This window comes from Argiope bruennichi, chromosome X1, assembly GCF_947563725.1.
Source record: "Argiope bruennichi chromosome X1, qqArgBrue1.1, whole genome shotgun sequence".
In the NCBI taxonomy this organism is placed as follows: domain Eukaryota; kingdom Metazoa; phylum Arthropoda; class Arachnida; order Araneae; family Araneidae; genus Argiope; species Argiope bruennichi.
The window spans coordinates 127,195,363-127,212,785 of record NC_079162.1 but is presented as its reverse complement, the minus strand read 5'-3'; the positions used below and the strand labels follow the sequence as shown (position 1 = coordinate 127,212,785).

Below are 17,423 nucleotides of genomic sequence, written 5' to 3'. Positions count from 1 at the left end.
TGAAATGTTCATCATTGGGCCTTTTTCTTTTCAATACTGTTTTTACATAACCTTCATATCGATTTTATTACAATTTATAACACTTGTTATACACTTTTTATCATAATTGATAAGCACAAAAAGGACACTCTTGTTTAAAGGATAGATTAAGTAGTCTAGATGTGCGCAAGATCTGGAAGTGTGGTTTAGTTTAGTAATGTTAATGTCCCGCTTTTAAAGCAACAGTAGAGTTATTTTGAACTGCGATCAGGTGATGAGGGTAACGTCTGGGCTGGCATCCCTTCTCCAAACTCCCACACCCCACTAGCAGGAGAACGTTCAGCCCCGACGGATTTAATGTGCACCATGCACGCTTACACGACTTTTCTTCGGTGGACTGGATCTCGAACCTGGAATCCTGCAGGTCTCAGGCCGAAACATTACCACCAGACCACCGCGGCCGGCATGATTTTGAAAATTTTGCACATTTTTCATTTATTTTTTATTTTATTTTGTCATTTAATGTGTACATAAGATTAAATCTTATTTTTTTATCAAATACATTTATTTCGAATCATGTTTTAGGAAAAATAAGTCTTTAGTTACCTCGATCTTTTTAAATACGACAATAAGATCTTTATTATAATTTTTATCTGTGAATGCACCAAAAGAAGGCGATTACAAGAAATCATCGTCAAGTTTCGTTTTATTTGAAAAACAGAGGAATTATCAATAGGGAACTGGTCATATATAAAACATTCCTACTAAAATTTGAATGGAAATGCAAAATTCAGTAAAATACTGAATAGAAATGAATGTCGAAAATTCACCCAGGAGTTTGAATATATATATATATATATATATATATATATATAAGAAAGGGAAAAAATATTAAAAATTTGAATGGAATTTTTAATTAAGTCAAAAGATAATATTCGTGCAGAAAACTTTTATTTTACCATAATAGTAGAAATAAACACGCAATAATTAATTAGAACTTTCGCAAATATGTTGCTTATATATTGGAACATTTTCAGGAAAATTTTTTAATGAATCTTTTAATGTTTGTGCCTTTTAATTCAATGAAAAGTTTTTTAATTAACAAAAATTCCTTTCGGTGTGCTTGAAGGTAAAGGCAGATTCCTTTGCATCTGAGTTATTTACTGTCTGGCAACATAAATTGTTGATTTCAGAAACAGTGAAAATTAGGGCCTGAAAATCTCTTTACAGTCCCTAATTACTAAGGTATTGCAGTTTTCGAAAAAATTAAATTCAAAAATTATTCGTCTTAATGAAACACTAACTTGGCTAATTGGATTTGTTTTTCTATCTTCAATAATAAGAAAGTTATAGTGAAATTAAAATTTAAACCTCCTAATTTTCCACCCCCTCTGAACTATATATATATATATAGGAAATAATCAAAAACATAAGCATTATGTAAATTCCAATTACAAACTATTTCTGAAACAAACTAAAAAACTAAAATTATTTCTGAGTCAAACTAAAAAAGCACAATTGCATTTAGAGAGCGCTAATGCTGCTACTACTAAAACACAGATGAACATAACCAAAGTAGTAAAAATAAAAAGGAATAAAAATAGAATCAAAAGTACAAACAAAAATAAAATAAGAATCCGGCCTGAAGACTTTCTGAAGGGTCACCTTCAGGCAGAGATTCAAAACAAGGTATTTTTTCTGTGAGAGGTCTGACTTTTTGTCCAACAATATTGACCCCTCGTGACCCGAAAATCCCCTGAAATTGAGGCCTAAGAGATACACCGTTTTTTACAGAAACAAAACAATAAATTACAAAGAATACAACCTCCAATTTAAGCGAAACCGGTAGCAGGTAAAAAAATCTACAAAAAAGTGTCCCATCGTGTTCTTTCTTGTTTCCCGCGTCTGTGTCGCGTTGTGTTCTTTCTTGTTTGGCGCTGAGACCCTCCAATTATTTATTACTTTAAATGACGTGGCATTTCTAAGCAGGAACAGATTAAGACGTCTAATCTTATCATAAAAAATATTCCAATAGGTAATCTTCCTATAAGAATCTATCTAATAGATTCCAGTTCCACTGGCTCTTTAGCTCTATATCTGTTTCTATGTTTTATAAATACTCTATAGTCTCACAAAAGTTCCTTTTGAGAGTCCACACATGCTTTTTTCTTCCACAGATGTTGTGTTTATGTTTACCTTTGTAAAGCAGGATAATTGCGTAATATTATATAATATTATAAATATCAAGGAAAATTGAAAATTGTACCAAAATATTGTAAAATGTTACGAAGTTTTCGAACATTTAAATTTCAAAAATATTATACAAATTAATATTAACATAAAAATATTAATTTTAATTCGGGATATGACTTGATTAATTATTTAAAAAAATCTATTTAGGCAATTATTTTTTAATACAATACCATATAAGCAATATTATAAATTTTCGTCAAATATGACGAAATAGATATAGTATAAAAATTTATTTCGATATATTGTATATGTTAAAGGCACAAAGTCAAGTCAACTTAAAAAAAAGTTTTAAAAATCTATTTTTTTTTTTTAATTTTTAAGAAAAAAGAAACAATTATTCGAAATCAGAAGTTTTTTTAAGTAAAGATATTCTTCCTATAGATTATAGCACATCATACTGTATAATGCAATGAATACAATATTTTAAATTTTACATTTATCAATGCTGCTCAGTATAAATCCGCAGTTTAATAATATCATGCGTAATGTATTAAAAAAAACTGGATTTGACTTTCATAATATGAAAATATTATAAATCTGCAAGATGTCTGACAATACATTGAATAAGGAATAATAAAAAAAAGAATAATATTTGTCTCAAATTATTCTGTTATTTAGTATTGAAAGTGTTAAACATTTTCAAAAGTTTCTAATTAGAAAAAATGTCAACAGCTACGATGAATAATTATACTTTTACAGACGATTATTTCACTTATTTTATAGATAGTGTCATTTTTTTGTTTATAAATTAAATTAAATCTCATAAACAGAAATGGTTTTGGAAAAATAAATCTCCTATTTTTAAAAGCAATCACTTCTGGACCTCATCTCCTTGATTTATTCCAATAACTAGTTATCAGCGAAAATACCAACATTTTTTTCTCTTAAGTTACTTTGTTAACTAGACATTGTAAAAAAATGAAGCAAAATAAAGGGACTATGCAAAATTAAATTTAGTCATTGCATGATACTTCATATCGAATAAAGCTCCTTAAGGGATATTCAAGTACTATAATCCATCTTCGCCGCACTAAGTCTCACTCATCCACTGGATGTGACAAGAAAAATAATAGGAGCATTTCACAAAATTACTAAGAGTTATTTTGCTAATGTATAAATTTTTTCCCCCGCCATACTCTAAAATGTAAATTTTAGACTTTCAGTATTGTATTATATTATATAATACTGTATTACTATTTAATATTATCAATGCTGCATAATATTATTCCGTATAGTATAACGATGTACAATATTTTCGCAAAATATTGTGTCATATTATAGAATCCTTACATTTTACATTATTTCAGCACTGGAATCCTTACATTTTCATTATTCATTATTGGGGTAGATATAATATAATATTACGTTTGTAAATTTTTGAATAGTGTGTACTATTATGTTTTACATGGATAATTAAATTTCATTTTAGCGATAAAATATTGAATTTGATTTTGGCTTCCTATTTGAAGCATTTCTTAAGTTAAAAATACCTCGATCTCACATTATTCATTTTTCTTTTGTTATTGTCGTTTCTCCAGCTAAATATTTTCTGCTTCGGAAAATAAATATATTTTTTAAGATACATAGTTATTTTCAAAAAAGAAGCTAGAAATGATTAGATTTCAGGATTAACGTAGAGTTTGATATTTGACATCCGTTACGATTCCAGAATCTTTTTTTTTTTTTTTTTTTTCCATTTAACCCATCTTAAAATTAAATTGTTTTTAACCGAAATATTCCAAGTGGATCCGTCCTTCTTTTATATTTTTTTAAAAATGGATTCATTTAAGAAAGTTACAGAAAATGTAAAAATAAGAGCAAAGCAAGGAAGAAAGAAGAAGTATAGATAATCCGGTTGTCATGGTGACAAAATATTAGGGCATTTAATATCCCCATTTTCAAATGAAATATCATGAGGAGTCGAAAAAATAATACTTTGTCGCGGGTGTCACGGGCCCTTGTAAAATCATTGGCGAAAATCATATTATGTTCTAAACTCCGCTTACTTTGTCTACACCAGTACTCACCGCAGAATAAAACCATTTTAATTAAATTTTAATTAAAGTAATTCGTTTCATTTATGAATTTAATATCATAGATGGAGCTCCAAATTACATATAAATTCTTTCACATATCTAGTATCATGTGTGTGACTCATTACTACTTCACCGTTCAGAGACTGTAGTTGTATTTCTATTTGAAAATAAGTAATTCAGGCAAGAAAAAAAAATGACCGAAATTAACGCAAAGTTTTGTTAGCATAGTGGCTCATTCTCATTATAGATAACCCTGTTGTCATGGAGACAAAATATTAGTGCGTTTAATGCCCCCGTTTTTAAACGAAATATGCCGAGGAGTCGAAAAAATGATACCTTATCTCAGATGCCACTGGCTTTCCAAAATCATTGATCTTCACTAGGGCGAAAAAATTATTTTACGTCTCAAACGACGCTTACTTTCTCTACGCTATAGAATGAAACTATTTTGACTAAATTAAAAAATAATTAAATAAAATAAAAGCAAATCGTTTCATTTGTGAATCTAAATCATAGTTGGAGGTCCAAATTGCATATCAGTTCTTTCACATATCTAGTATCATGTGTTAGATTCATTACTATTTCAAAGACTATAGTTACATTTCTATTTGAAAAAAAGTAATTCAGGCAATAAAAAAAAATGATTGAAAGTAAAAGCAAAGTTTTGTTAGCGTAATGGCTCATTCTTCTTTAGCCCAGAGGGAGGAGTGTTCGAATTGGGTTCATATTCTCAAGGATTCTTATGTTGTGACCTCTAACGTCTGCAGGCTATAGAACGAGGTCACAGTTCACGGAGGGCAGAAAAGTTTTTACGGCATCAAAGCGAAAAAAAGTCTTTCAGAATTCAGTGTGGGTCTACCGCTTCCCTTCTTCGTTCGATCCTCCTCCCTCCCCGTCGGAGGAAAATATAGACCTGATGATACATGAGGGCTGAGAGGAATGATACAAAGCCCCTCCCCGAGACATTTTTCATTCCCTCCCCGCACAAGAAAATGATTCCTCTTTTCTTTTACACGTTCTAAAGAGTATTTCTACCGAGCAACTCCATCAAGGTTTTTGCAAGATTACCTTCTGATGAGCTGGAATATCACTCGCGAGCAGTGTGACCGATGAGTAGATAAACAAAGTACGTGCAGATAAACTCGATCGAATTTCGGTACAAATCTAATGGAATAGCATTTTCAAGGCTATCTACGTGAATCGTGACTTCTTTAATTTTACACGATCCAACTTAGTTTTCCAGTCACAGATTATACGGCTATTTTTTTTTTTTTTGTGTGTGTGTCAGTCATGTATTTATCCAATACTGACCAACATGGAAGTGGAAATTTTTCTATCTGCTTGTTCTTCCCTATTTTAAAGCAAAGAAAGCCATGAGAAGTGAAACTTGAATCACGAAAGGTCAGGGAATGATGGCTTATAATCGTGAAGTTGTAAGGAAGACGAGATTAGTTTTTCTCCCCCCCCTCCTCTTATTGCACATTGTTCTGTAGGTAGTGATAAAAATAAACATCTGAGCATGTGAGGATAATGTCAGCATTACTTCTTATTCTTGAACTAACTGCATTATATGTAAAAAAAAAAAAAAAAATGTGTTGTAGATTCAAGATTAAAAAAAAAGAAAAAAAATATTTTTTAATGAAAAAAAAAATCAAAATTATTTTATTTTCATATCATTTTTCACTGTGTCTCTTTCAAAAACTAATTTTATTTTTCTGCTTGAAGTAGAAATCTGGCAGTAGAATGCTAGATCTGCCATGAAGGATATCGGAAGATTTTCTTCAAATTTTATCCAAAGCACATGAGCAAAATAACGGATGAATTCCAACGAAATTCTTGAATATGTATCGGATGGTACTTTCGAATCTTCCCAGGGCCGGGGTGACCTGGTGGTAAGGTCTCGGCTTCGGACCCGGAGGGCTTCAGGCTCGAGTCCCGATTCTACCGAATAACCATCGTGTAAGCGGACCTAGTGTACGCCAAATCCGTCGGAGCTAAACGTCCTCCCGCTGATGTGGTGTGGAAACTTGTGGAGGGTGGGCCAGCTCAGGTGTCGTCCTCGTCATCTGACTGCGGTTCCTAATTACAAGGCGCGTCCCAAAATAGCCCTAGCGTTGCGTTAAAGTGGGACGTTAATATAACCAAACTAAATTTCGGATCTACCTACTTTATTTTAGAATTTTAAAAACAATTTTTTTAACAGCATAGTGATATATGCTTCATTTAATCAATATATTTACAAAATTTGACTTAGTAATCAATGTCTCAGAAACCAAATTTCTGATGTATTCTCTGATGCTAGGTATTTTAGTGAATATTGCAGGTATGTAAAAATCTGTGCTTTAGAGAGATCTATTTACTACAACAAAATAACTCATTCTGTTCTAATAAATACTAATCTCATGCTATGTGTCGCATTTTTTGTATGTGCTGGTGTTTCCGAAAGATTTTAATGAAGTATAATGCTCTATCTACAATCTCTACATTGGGGTAGTTCAGTATATAGGGTCTTCAAGTTATATGATAGTCTATTGCAATTGTTCTTTACAATAATGCAAATTCGTCATAAATATAAATAATAATAATTTAAGTAATGAAAACATTATCGAACATTATTAATCACCTTTCAGGCAGTGATGAAAACATTATCGAATATTATTAATCACCTTTCAGGCAGTGATTAAAACCCTTCATGGAGAGAAATCTTTAAACATTTCTCTTAATTGATGTACATGACGAGGGTCGAAAATGAGTACTCTGTACAAAAATAAATCATTCATTTCGGAGCATAATATATATTGTCTTTATTTGAAGATAATGATGACATCATTTAAATTTTGAGAAAATTTGTTGTCATAATATCAATATTATTATTAGAAAACAGGGTAAACAAAATGAACATCGAAAAGAAAATAGTTGTACAAAAGTAATCTGCATATTTATTTTCATAGAATTATTCATAGAATTAGAAGCCTTTACCCGTATCATTTCATATTTATCAAAAGATAAAGTATGATAATTTAGTACATGATAAATTTACTTATTTTTAAAATTATACTTTTATTAATATGTGGGATATTTTTATTTAATTATTTTCTACGTTTTATTCTCGATACGAACTGTTTCTCAAACTTCCTATTAGGTGGCACTACTGGTTTGAAATAAAAATTTAATTTAATTTATTAATTGATAATTGCGTTCATAAAACATTAAAATGACAAAAAACATTTAAAAAACACTTTCATCGAGAACACACGGTCATAAAATTTTAAAAATCTAGCCCATCAGGAAATCCTCTGAAAAAATTGCAAAATTCTATCTTTAAAAATATTACACTTATTACTGTCTGACCGTAGCATGATCTCTGTCCGCCAAGTTGTCTAGATGGTGGCGGTCACTTTAGAATAGAATAGATACAGAGCCTTGAATAATATGAGGAATCCTACTCATAGTATAATCAATTCAACTAATTATAATAAGAAAAAGGTTAACAAAACTTTTGAAAAAGGCAAAATAGGCGAAGACAAAAGTGCAAGGAGTTGCGGCAAATGCAAAAAGACGAACAATCAACCACTCTTTTATCACCGCCTAATGGCGCCAAGAATAAAATAAAATTAGAATTCCGTTGGATTCCTCCTATTCAAAATGGATCTTCACTAACATAACCAATTTCTACAGTGACTACCACAGTCTAAATAATGACTTGAACGGAAGAAATCTCTTCGCGGATAGACAGAAACTTGTTTTTAGGCTGCTATTTCTGAGACCATTGCTTTCAATTGAAATAATTCAATGCCTCCAAGATTGCAAACTTCACAGAGTGGCTTTGAGTCATTTCTGGTCGCAAAAAACATGCAATTTTCAAATTTAAAAATGAACAACGCTTTTCATTTGTTGAAATGGGTATGGACTAGATAATTTGTAAAACTAATTTTCACGAATTCTGAAATTTCAGGAAGTTTTCAATACAAATCTATTTTGTGGGTCTATGAAATTTATAGGGAATTTAAAATTTTAGGACTAGATAATTTGTAAAACTAACTTTCACGAATTCTGAAATTTCAGGAAGTTTTCAATACAAATCTATTTTGTGGGGCTATGAAATTTATAGGGAATTTAAAATTTTGGGAATATTTTTCTTCAATATAGTTTGTAATATTTTCTGAAACATCTTTTCGGCATAGAATAAACTCTAAAATATGAAATAACCAAAGAGTAAGTTGAACTTTGGTGGAATAGATTGCGAAATGTATTTCATAAAAATGTATGTTTCTCAATTCAAATATTCTGTGGATAGCAAAAAGTCGCAAGAAAAACACGGAAGATCTTACCAACTACCCTACAGTATTATTGAAAAAGAAGATTGGTTTCGAAGGATCTGCAATAGGGATATGAAAAAGAAACGTTTTCAGTCGATTTCTATAACATACATCTACCATGTTTGTATCTATTGCCGTTACTGATGACAGCAAATAATGGAAACAAATGAAACAAGATCTCATTTTTCCCACGTAATCGATTTTATATTTTGAAATTCGACAGTATGTTTACTGTATATTAATGAATTGATCATAATAATAACTGCTTAGTTTTTGAAGTGTATTTAATAAGATGAAGCTGGAACAAATCGATGTTTGCAGTATTTAATCAATTTTTGGATTATCTCTATTGTTGCGTCTACCTAGAAGGAACTTTTGAGGCCTGTCTTCATTAATAGAGCTCAAATATTACGCCTTCGGATAATAATCAAAAAACTTTTGAAAAAAATACCCCTTAAATCTTTATTTCGCACAAAGGTCCTAAAATGTGAAAGGAAAAAAAAAACACTTTTAACCTAAAAATACTCAGGCTATGGTTCTTTGTTTCCAATAATGTCTGAGTACTTGACTTTAGATACCTGAAGATAGAAAAATTATATATAAAAACTGTGCTGCATTTAAAGTTTGAGCACAACATTTTTGAATTTTCGAGAAAAATCGGAACTTTACAAAACTTTACAACTTTTACGGAACTTTAACAGAAGTCAAATAACAATTTACAAGACAAGAAATGAACCTGTTCATGCTGAAAAAAAAGGGAATATATTGTGTTAGTAGAAAAGATAATACTATTTTTCAAAAATAAATATATAAATAAAAATAAAAAAAATAGCTAAACCAAAAAATCAGACTGATGGGCAATTTGTTCATCTCGTTACACAGGTAAAATAACCAACTGAAGTAGTTTTAAGATAATGATATTGACAATGTGACAGCACAGCAACAAACACAAGGTAGAAAAATGGTGTTATCTGATACATCGAGGTTAACATTCATTTATTTATATTTGAATATTATTTATATTATCATTTATATTATATCATTTATATTTAACATGCTTTGTTGAATGAGTTAGCCTTAAATTTTTCAATGAATACTCAGGTGACTGTTCTTCTCTGGGAAATTTAGCAAACAATTGCTTACTTGCGAAAAAAAATCCCGTTATAAATTTTCAAAAAATTAAATTAAGTGCAATCAATGAAAAGGAAACTGATCTTAATAAAGATCCACAATGCCTTCCAAATATTATCAGAGCAATTAAGACAGGGCAATGTGTTCCAGAAATGGCTGTAAGAGATCCTAAATGTCTCTGTCTTTCTCGATATCTGGGCTGTGCAAAACGCGCTGATGGTTGCTCGTTTCCGAACCAAGTCCTACAAACGAACTCAAGATGATTGTAAACAACTTTGTAACGAAATATATTTCTGCTTCGTTTCACATTAAGTAAGTTTGGGAAATAAGGCTTTGAATGTATTTTGAAGCGTATTCCAGTAGCATGAAGCTTGTTAGAAGACATTAAAAGAAGCATCAATCCTGTGATTGAATGAAACCCATTCTTCAGTTGTTAACTCTTCCCAGAGAACCTTTCTTTGACTATGAGAGTGGATGAGATCAAAGTTGGATTTGAGGAATATACTAAAGGGAAGAAACTCAAATACGAAATCAATAAAAATCAAAATGTTGATGCCACGAGCTTCACTGAGCTGATACGTAGATACATTTTATCACCCTCTCGAATGATGGAATGCTTGAAAAAATAATCCATATTTCGTCAATCTTGCAAAATGGACTCTGCCATTTTCCATACCGTATCATAGTTGTTGTAACATGTGTTAAACCACATAATTATAATTTACAGAACAGGCGGGTGGAGATGGAAATAGAGGTGTCTACAAAAGATTATCTTTGCTTACAAAACCCACAGTGCCAAAATTTCACAAAAATCCTAATTTAAGACTATATCTTTTATTAGATAAGCATAATTTAACACATATTCATTTGTTGAATAGGATGTTGGTGGAATTCGAATTGCAACACCTTCTGAATCATTTCATAAAGAATTATGAAACCAGCTAAGAGCTGCAAATGATTACTCTTATCAAAATAGGATATATAAAATCACTAACATTGGGGAATTATTTAGAAAGATGAATTTACATAATTAAAAGTACCACAGCACATTTGTTTTTTAAACAATAAAAACTTCATTTTTTCGCCTACATTCTAAATCTTTGTGTATGTGTGTGTGTGTGTATAGGTGTGCGCAAATTCAAAACCTAGCATATAATTTGTAAATATTATTTTGTTCTTCTATCGGATAACTAAAATGAAGCATATAGAAGTTATTATTTAAAAAAAACTAATCCGTAATTTGTATGAGTTTAAAGTAAAGCTAAATTGTGGTGTTATTATATTTTAAGCCTTTTGCATGAACTTAAGACTCAAGATATAAAATTTAATAGTTTCCCATTGATCAGCATGCAAAGGCGAAACTTGTGAGCCGTATAAGAATACGATAACCCAAAAATCAATTTTTTTGGATTATTCTAGTATTTAATGAACAAACAAAAAGCAAGAATGCAGTGATTGCCACTCTAGATGATGGGTCCGGGAAGAAGATTTGGAAGCCAAGACTATGCAAAGTGACCCTCTATTTGAGGTAAAAGTAGCTATCCAACATCTTCCTCTCTTTTTCTCAGACTGGAATGAAAATGACTTAAATGTGAGGAATTGAGCTTTAGATTCGAGATAGATCAGTTTGAAAGAAAGGACTGAAGTTCGTTCGAAACCCGGCACTCCTTGATGGATTCGGAGGAAAGGCTGGTAGGCGCTTCATTTCAGAGTTGAAATTTAGGATATAATTGAGGTCGGAGATAGAGGTAAACTTGTATCAAACGATTAACACCGATTCTTCTGGACTCAAGTCATATTAATTGCATGGAAAAAAAATTTGGGGAGCTATATTTTCAAATTTATAATCAAAAATATAAAGTAGTTTATGACCCTTATTCCCTACAAGAATTACGTAAAAATTTAAAATATCACAAAAATCAATCATATCCTTCGATGCTGTATATCCATAAAAAAGGAAATCATGATCAATGAAAACAAGGAATTTCTGATTATGAACTAGCTTTTTTAGTTCCCATTGTACAAAGAAAAAAATATAGCATCTGCAGGCTTTGGTGAATCTGTACGTTACAGTAACACACACACACACACACACACACACACACAAATACACACACAAAGTGGGAGGATGGGGAATTAGATTTGTTTTTTGTAAACTCGTTTGTCAATCAGCATGAATGCGAACACAATAATAATAATACATTCATACCCAAATCGGTCAACGGGATAGGTCCAAAATGCATACTCAATTTTCTTGCCACACTTCAAATCACGAAACGCGCTGTACTATGTAAGTATACTAGAAAGTTGGGGGAAGAACATTACCGATGGATCATTGTTCCTTCTGATTATAAATAGAAGGCACTTGTTGAAATGCTTGAATTATTTTTCCCCCTAAACAAGTACCTGCCTTTTTCTGATTTCTCTTTCTTCGTCTTCTGTTTCAGTTTAGTTTTCTCATTAGTTAAAAATCCCAATTTTTAACTTTCCTAGTTATTAACGTCCATTGCATCAACTTTTTCGATAATAGTAAGGAATTACTTTGAGCATCATTCACTTGATAGAAGCAAATTATCTTTCTTCTCTTAATTAGTCTACTGTTCATTTTTTTCCTCCGATTAAATATTTTTTACTGTGACTAATGTTGCTTTTTTTTTTATTCTTTTCATAACTTTCTGAAGCCAGTCATTTTCTCAGTTCTCCTTTTCTTCAAAAAATAAATTTCTGTTCCATTCACTTATATGCTTGATAACAGTTTGTATGTGAAGCAACCTAACTCTGAATTGTTAAACTGAAAGAAAAAGACAAATGAAAGTATATAACATGAAAAGCACAAGTGGAAAAAATAAAATTTTTATCATTTAATGTACATGGATAATATTTGCCTTTTCTTGGTGAGTAAGTTTTTTTTTTTTTTTAATGATACGAAGGATCTTAGTTTGGCAGACGATATGGAATAATGCAAAACTGAACAACATATTTTATTCTAATAATTCATAAACTTTGATTTAAAAATAGTTCGCAAAGCAATAATTTAAATACTAGTAAGATAAAATGAATATTAAATTTGATTTTAGTTATTTAAATTAAATTAATTATTTAAATTGAAAAATGGTCTGAAATAGATCCAAAATCTTCTTTATTTCTTTTTGGGTTCTTTGTAATAGTGAATTTACTATTTAATTTTTTTTAGACTAACGACGAATCTTTTCCTTATGTTTAAAAGTATTGAATAATAAGCTCACCATTTTTCTTCCGGTTTTGAAAAATCTTCTTTTTTATATTTTCTAATAAACAAAACGAATTTGTGGAGTTTGCTTGTTTTAAAGAAGTAGAAGCAACTTGTTAAATTTAAAGAAAGTTAGCTTCATTCGAAAAATACAGTGTAAACAATTACGCATGTATTAATTCGTTAATGCATGCATGATTTTTCAATAACTGATAAATTATTCCATTTTCCATATATGTATGGTTTTTTTGATAAAAAGAAACTTTATGAGCATATTTGTAAAAAAAAGATTAAATCAAGATAATGAGAAATTATTATTGAAATTAATATTGCAATTTTCCTTCTTGTATATTTTCGTTGTTAAAACAAAATTTGTCTATGAGATCCTGCCAGGCCTCAAGACCTACAGAGGTCGGCTATAATAGTCTTTTAGCTTAACTGTACAATTCAGTTTTAAGAAGAGATTCACCGCATACAAATAAGCTATATGAATATATCATACTGAAATAATATAGGAAATAAGGATTTGTTTTATATATTATAAAATCTTTTCTAAGCACTCATTAATACTTAGAACTTAATGCTGCTCAACGTTGAGAGCTATTGCTTTTGAAACTTCATGAAAAAAAAAGAAAAACCCAACTAATCCATTTAAAAATTTAGCCATATATAACAACATTTTCTTAACAAAAAAATTGAATTTTATTATCTGTGTCTAACAATATGTTTAAGTATTACTAAAGCGCATTTTTAAATCTTTTTCTTTTTCAGAAAACCTTAATTGTAAGCAAAATTACTATTCCTAAAACCAAAAAGAACTAATAAAGGAAAAGAATTTTATTTCCAGAAGAATTCACTAGTTCAAGCTGCCATTATTTCCAAACTCCGAAAATTTGAATAGGAATGAAAAAAAGCAAGTATGAAAATATATAAAATTCATATTTTTAAAAAAAATTGTACTAAAGACGCTACATCTCGTGATAGCCTTTTTATAAAAGAAACAATAGTTTACCCTTCTGATTGCATTTTTTGAAAAAAAAATCAAAATTTCGGTAATAAAGGTTCCAGGCATAATGAAAAATAATCTTTATCAATTTACCAGAAAATTAAATCTACTATGAAAAAAAAAAGTTTCTCCTTTTCCTTTGGTTTTCAAAAAATGTCTTTCAATTTCTTCTTTTTTCAGCTATTTATATGATTTTTTCCAAAAGAACGTATCTTTTTTTTTGGCAGGAAATTAACTTCAAAATGATTGGAAATTGCAATTTTCTGGTTATTAGCTACAATGCATTTTTTTTTATTCAATCAAATAAAAGATAAACAACTTTCCTCATTTCACTATGAAAGCTCCACTTTTATCTATCAAATTAGATTTATTATTCGGATTCCGGATTTATCGGACAGAATTAAATTAATGTTTATGAATTTTTTTTTCTTCTTTGTAACAATGTTAAGGCCTTTTTTCCTCTCTTCCGATGCATAGCGAAAAAAAAAAAAGTTAATCAGTAATGCGCATTAAATATAGTGGAATCTCACTTTACAAGCATAATTCATTCCCAAATCTTAATAGAAATGCGAAACGTTTGTTAAGCAAAATAATTTCCCTCTCATAGGAATCTATGTATAACACGACAATGTGTTCCATCCCGAAAAAAAAATACTTGAACAAATTTATAATAATGTCATTTATTATTTATAATGCATACTTTTTTTCCAGAAAATTATCAGACAGTTATCTTTGGCTACGCTTCAAAAATTGTCGAAAATGAGACACAGCATTATAGTTTAATGAATTTTAAGCTCTAATAGGTATTATCTTATTAGGACAATACTTCTCAACATACAATGCAAAAATTTCCCCTTATTTCAACAACTCCCTTATTTCACAGCAAGGTTGTTGTTCTGTTGCGTATGTTATTTCTTTCTCTCCTAACCAAATCTTCTCTGTAGCCTTTATCTGTGACACAGAATGCAGCTTCATAAGTTCTTCCATAGTTCTGATTAAGTTCCTCCACCAGTTCATTGATATCGTTACTATCCACCTCTAGCCCTATGATCTTAGCCAGAGACAAAATCTCTTTGATTAAGGTTCAACAGGCACTTGCTTAACCTTTTCACTACTGTTCTGGCCCAAGCGGTCGTGAAAATTCAGTGTTAGGGGCAAGTTTCTGTTACAAATGAGGAGTGCAAGATGTAAAGCAAGGGTATCCTTGGTGAAAATTCCTTTTACATACTACACTCCTCATTTGAAACAGAAACTGGCAAACCAGTATAGAATTTGCAAGCCGGTTTAGTTGCGAAAGGGTCTAATCCCTCGGAGTCGCATTTGACAACACTATATGGCCAAAACTTCTTCCATGTAGATATTAGGGTTTTCTTCAAACAAGCGCTCAACACATACTGATACAGGTCAATCCAGCTCACGATGTTCACGGTGAGTGCAGTATCTTCGCGCCACTCGTTTTGCAAAACATCACTCGTTAAGCAAGTGATTTTTTTTTAATGCATTTTGTTTTGGCAGTATTTTACATTTACAATATACGGTCTAATGTTGTATTTTAAATACTGTTCGTAACGCAATTTGAAGCTCAGAAGATTTTCAGTTTACAGACATTTTTTCTTCCCAGTTGGTTCGTTAAATCGAGGGTTTACTAAAATACAGAAAAGTTTATAATGAAATTTCTTCTGTTGAAATCTGCCAATGGACGTGGCCGTCCGTCAAAAACGGATGACATTGAATGATCCGTTAAACATTATGAAGAGCTTAGGGACGGGAAAAGCATTCAACGAATTAAAGAAATTATGGCCACTAGAATGTGTACTAATGGGAAAATCTGCATATTTTGCTTGACGTGATCCAGTAACAGTTATAGAAATTTCAAACATTTATGAAGAACTCGTTGCGAATTCTGATGCTGGCTTGAAAATTTAAAGCTCGTAATCCTTTATTTATCTCATTATTGTATTGCATTATCAATTTTTCAATTTTATTTTTGCATGTTTAGAAAAGTTTTGGTTCAGAATAACTTCAGGAAAGAGGGAAAAAAGCTTTCTTTCTTAATTAAAACAACTTAATTAATGCGATTAATAATTAAAGTTTTTAAAGTCTTGCCCTTAGCTGATATCTACTGGTTACTGTCAGAGTTACTCTCTTCGTGTCTTTTTGAATACAATTCAGAAAAATTGAGCGAAGATAGCATGATTTAAAAGTTACTTTTAAGTACTTAAGTTTGAGGGATAAAAAGAGTTAAACCGGACATTCACGATTCTTTCCCACCATACTAATAGAGTGACAGGACACCAAAATTGCTAATGCACCAAAATCATACGAGCTAATACCCTGTCAATCCCCTTTTAATTCCTGACTCCCATTTGGATTAGGAATTCACTGAATATGGGTGGGGGGAAAGAGCTTAGAGACGAGAATAGCACTCTAACCTCATCCCACAGTACTCTATTGGGTACTTCTGTCAGATGCATGTGAAATTAAACGACATGATTTACTAATATCGACGACCATCTTTGGAAAGACTCATTTGCTTTCTGAGAGATGGACTTACTACAGGGTTGGCCCATGAAATTACCTAATCAGATGAAATATCGTAATCTGGGATGAAAAGCAAATCTCGTTAAAATGGGGTACCTACTTATGTGTGCAAAACAGAAATTGCTTTTATGAAATTCATTATAAATGACATTTTTAAATATTATAATCTTAAATTTTAAATATATGACAACTTTTTTGGCATATAATCCTGATATCCATTTGGGTAACATTTAATTAACTCAATTAAAGTTTATGAAAAGTATTTTTTCTTTGTTCTCTTTTAATGTTCATATTTAATTTAAAAAAAATTAAGTTATTAAGAAATATCTCTCAATTTTTACTCCGTTCTTAAAAGACTAGATAAGATTTGACCTAGTGGAGTGATGGTGATTGAAGAGAGGGACGAAAAATTTGAATGGTGCAGAGTGACCATGAATGACCACCTTTATACTTGAAAAAGAGTCATCTCTATATCCTCCGCATAAATGGATTGCAAGATGACCCAAACAAAGATCCCGTTTCTTCAGATTTCATTATCTGTGCGATACTTTTAGATGTTATCGAACCAGTTCGAAGCACCTTTAATGTTTAAGATTTCCATAGAACAACTGGTACAGAATCTACGCTGTGATATATGTATTTTTTAAAGCGATATAGCTGTAACTTAAAGTGGCTAATATTCTGTGATCAAGTTCTTTGTGAATGTTTGTAGATTTTATAAAAGCTGATGGATCACGTCGAACGAAATTTGTACGCATACAACGAGCTTACAAAATTTTGAAGTGAAATCGTAGTATAATTATTACAAAATTAAACAATATTACAAATTAAAAAATATATTGAAGATATGTTTTAAAAGGAAACCTTTACAGTATGGAAAAAATAATCTTCATGCATTGGTTACCAATAATAACAATAATAATAAAAAT

General features: G+C 30.7%; 1 long non-coding RNA gene across 1 annotated transcript in view; it reads right to left on the bottom strand.

The window, feature by feature from the left end:
* The window catches only part of LOC129958147 (uncharacterized), a 58,379-nt gene that overhangs the window by 1,009 nt on the left and 39,947 nt on the right, over positions 1-17,423 (bottom strand). The gene's annotated exons all lie outside the window — the stretch shown is intronic.